Raw genomic sequence first — 4,696 nt, 5'->3', positions numbered from 1 at the left:
GGCGATGATGTCGTAATAGGAATCCAACAAGCACTGATCCCCTTACGCAATGTTCGTACAACCAACTGTAACGCCGAGGGGAGGCCGTCTGGAACGGTTACATCTGCAAAGGTCACGGGGGTCGTTGAAGAGACGGCGGGGACGCAGTGGGGTGCAGATGGCTTCAAGGAATTAGATTTTGGTGGCACTGAAATATGAGCAAACGACAACGAGCTATTCTACATTTCACACGGGCGTTTATGCTCCCCAGAGGATGAACTCTAATGTCTTATTGGTGATCCTCTGACTTTTCCTCTCGCGTTTTCAATTCAACTCAACACATCTACTTGATGGATGGCCGCAACATTTTTCCACAGACGTTCATGTTCTCCAGAGGCCGTACCCTAATTACTTTGGCAATCCCCCCTGGTCAAACTTTCAATTTGCCCAATTTTAAAACTAACGACATTCCCATCAGCCTCAGCTGTACTTTGTATTTACTGCTAATTTGAGCCTGTTTAGTAAGATTACTTCTTAACTTAGTGTTCTCTTAGTGTCGCAGCTAAACCTCCAGCCCAACAGACCATTTGGTGGGTCCGTTATTACGAGCTCACGCTGTGCAGGCGAGGTTTGCTCAAACCCACGAGCACAAGTGTGCATTCTGGTCTGGAGCCCGACGTTTTCCCAGAATACCAAGTGTGTGATTGTGAATTACAGGGAAATGTCCTCATAATGCTGCAGGAGACATTTAAATAGATTTCATGCTGCAGGCATTAAAATGAACAATGAGTGTAATACGGCGTCATTAAAAGGGGTAAGAATCCAAATACAGACTTTGCACACATCCTATGGGTTTTGAGGATAAAAATGTTATATATGAGTTTTAATCTTTTGACATTTGTAGGAAGTATTAGGTAATAATGTCTTTGTCATGTCCAACCAGACAAGAGCGGGGGAAAAGGGGCAATATAAAGCTTTAAGGACCGAGCTGCACTATTAGCAAAGTGAGTAACTGCCCCCCGGCTCCGGACCCCAAAGGCCTCATACTCACTGTGTGTCAGTTGTTTTTTGATGAATGGCCAATTAGTTTTTTGGAATGTGCACCACTGGATCACGACATCGACTCAAAACAATGAAGGGTCTCCAAGCGGGGCCGTGCATGAACACACGTCCCGTTCACCTGTGTCAATACGGCCATGTTGCATATTTTCAAAGCAAACTTGCGTCCACCTGAACTCAAGAATGAACCGATTCCATTTTGGAGGTCAAAGGTCAAGAACCTCACGTCTCTCTCTACCTCGGGAACGCGTTGAGTGAATTCTTTTTCAAATTTGGCCCAATCGTCCACTCAATTGTCAAAGTTTCCACGATCACGTGTCTCTCTCCCTCGGTCACAGGTGTATTGATGCAGCTCAATAAAAGCATGTATATCAAACAGGGATACTTTGACCCAGTGAGCATTGACTTTGGATCATTTCCCCATCCAGCTCCTATTATTTTTCTTGTCTAAAAATATGCCTGGCTTTTATTTAGTATCGCACTTCCATCATTCGGGGGGGGGTCTTTATTCCTGGCTACTTCTGGCTGTTTTATTGTCGTGTGCTCATTGTATTTCACTTTAAACGGCGTCGTTTACTGCGTAAAAAGACGAATGCACCATTTTATAAATCATACTTTGACGAATACAGATGACATCTGTTAGCGCCTCAAAGTAAAACAAACACGTCGTCGCCTGTCAGGAAAAGAAAGGCTATACGTCTCATAGTGGCAATAAACATCCTCAACCCACTAAACCTCTGTGTAAACGAAGCAGGACGAGCTTCAATCACACAGAGGGTGTTTTATTGATCCAGTCAACCCACCGTGAACCCTATTGGATAATCGTTATTCATTCATTTCCCTTTTATTTGAGGAAATTCTAGCCTAAACATGTGCATCGATGTAATTAACTGGCGCGTAACACAGGATATAGGTTTCACATGGAGTGCTGGTCTGGAGCCAGTTCCTGAACTCTTTATTCCTCATAGTTTACGCCTCGGGCGCTGCGACAGAGCTCAGAGGATTCGCTGTTGAGAAGGCAGAAGAAAAGAACCGAGGCTCCAGTCAGCCATTAGCTCCGACTACAGCGTTATTAACGCAGACACTAGAGGCTCAGGCTACAGTCTACATTTACAGCGTGGGCTTTTTACACAGTTAGAAGACGACTGGTGTCACAAGGAGGGGTAACAAGGAGGGGTAACCGTGGGAACTATTTATCCCGCTAACCAGTGCTGTGGGGGAAGAATTCAGGTCCTTTTTATTTAAATGAACGTCACAAAATAAGATGAAACTTTATTTATTTAGCTGTGCAGAGGAGTTAAAATCTAAAAGTCCACGTGTTATTTACAATACATATGTCAAAATCAGGTTTCCAGCGAGGATGGTGTGAATATGAACAGGTAGACGGTGGGGAAAAATACTTAAGTATGATTAGCAAAACATACTGAAAGTAGTACAATTCAGAAATATTACTGCTGTAATATCTTATCTTAGATTATCTAATCTTTTCTTATCATATTATATCATATTATTGTTCTTCAACCCCAAAACACAATTCTCCTTTAACTTAACTACATTAAAAAAGTGTATTAATGCTTAAGTTGGTAAGAGCGGATGTCGTATTGTTAAGACATTTTGCAGCTGTGTTCTGTGTGAACAATTTGTGACTTGATAGACTGTTAATTAATAACAACAACGTAAATATTGATAAAAAGAATACAAATGAAAAAACAACTATTTGCTCTGCTACGACAAATCAAAAAGAATTAGCAAACAAATCGTGAATAATAATTGCCCTTATTATTAGGGTACAATGCAGGTTGGTGTTGTGTTGTCCAGATTATTAAAATGCTTGAAAGTCTACATTTCTAAATATTTATTACTATAACTGGATTTCAAATGGCTATATATATATATATATATATATATATATATATACACGTCTAGTGGTGTGTGGAGCTACGTTTGAACTGAAATTACATGACAGAAGAGTGTAATTATTTACTCACCACTACAAGTATTAGAGAGTCATCTAATGGGAAGAGTAACGACTGCAAACTGGATCTATTCTTGTCTTTTTTCCCCTTAAATACAACTTGCCTTGTGGTTGTGTGGCAAAGCGTTTGAACTCGTGGTGTTAAAAGAGTTCTGCAGCTTCGTGGGTGTTTGGATGAGAGTTTCGCAGCGAGGGGGAGAGACAAATCGCATTAACTTAAAAATATTCCACGAAAGTTGTTTGAACTGCAAGAGAACCGTTGAACAAAGTATTTAATTCATTCTGTCGTCCCTATTTTTGAAAGAAGAAAGAAAGAAATGTACACTTTTATTTACCCGCGCGGGTAAATTCTTCTCTGCATTGTGCCCATCCTTAGTCATTAAGGAGCCGTGGGCTGCAGTGAAGCGCCCGGGGAGCAACTGGGGGTTCAGTGTCTTGCTCAAGGACACTTCAACAGCCCATAAGCTACAGCCGACCCAGCCGTGCAGTTCCAATGATCCCCGTCCCCGTCCCCCCCGTCCCCCATTAGGTCTGAAGACTGAAACCTCAAAGACTTTAATTGATTTCACCTGCACCGTCATTGATAATGTAATTGTCAACGCACAGTTTACCATCACACGCCCCCGCTCTGTGATTTAACAACCAATTAGAGTTATCCAATGCCCCCCCCCCCCCCCCCAAACACTATAGCCTGTAGTGTTGTGGTTTACACCCTTGAGTCTGCAGCACTTACTTTCAGCCTTGGGCCTTCGCAGACTTGTGTCAAAGTAACAGGGGACATTTATACCGGGCCCTTGAAGTGCAGGTTTCAGGCGGTGACACCCCCCCCCCCCCTGCTCGCCCACGCTTTTGTGGCAATACCTCATTCTGATTGGCTGCACTTACATTTTAAGTACCAGCTCAAAGGGCAAATTGAAACACGTTTGCACTCGAGGTGGACGATGTGATAGGTCTGCAGTCAGCTTTATGTAGTAAAAAGAAAACTGTCATATATATATATATATATATTTATATTACTTTCTTTCTTTTGCACAATGAAAACAAGGCTTTTCTCTTTTCTTTCGCCCTCCCAGGCGTCCTGGGTCGTATCAATAAGCTGCAAACATATTAAAAAGAAAGAAATGTACACTTTTAAATTCTTCTCTGCATCCTTAGTCATTAAGGAGCACGGGGACCATGTGTCAGACACCCTGTAGATGCATATGAGTGGCCATGGAGGTGGGCCATGAGTACCACCATGCAGGAGAAGAAACGCAGGGGAGGGGGGGGCATTTCCTGCAGTGTCCACACACACACACACACACACACACACACACACACACGGGACCCAGTGTACACGTAACAGGACCCAACACCTTCCAGGTTTTTTTGGGACGTTTCAATCACCGATCCAGTCCGTGCACGTTGTCCCCTACCGTCGCTTTTTTTTTTCTTTTTTTTTTTTTCCCGAATGCAGCTCACGTGCACGAGCAAGGACCGGGAGCGCGCGCGCGGAGGCGGTCCGGGGCTGCCTCCGTTTTTTCTTCTTCTTCTTGTAATCGCTTCTCTGCTGCCTGCAGTTAACTAGCGAGGACACGGGAGCGAGCGGGCGGCCGTGCGAGAGGATATATATATATATATATATATATATATATATATATATATATATATATATTTACACTTTTCTTTTTTTCCTCTCTCTCT

This window comes from Cyclopterus lumpus, chromosome 25 (assembly GCF_009769545.1).
Source record: "Cyclopterus lumpus isolate fCycLum1 chromosome 25, fCycLum1.pri, whole genome shotgun sequence".
Classification (NCBI taxonomy): Eukaryota; Metazoa; Chordata; class Actinopteri; order Perciformes; family Cyclopteridae; genus Cyclopterus; species Cyclopterus lumpus.
Note: the sequence above shows the minus strand (reverse complement) of the source record.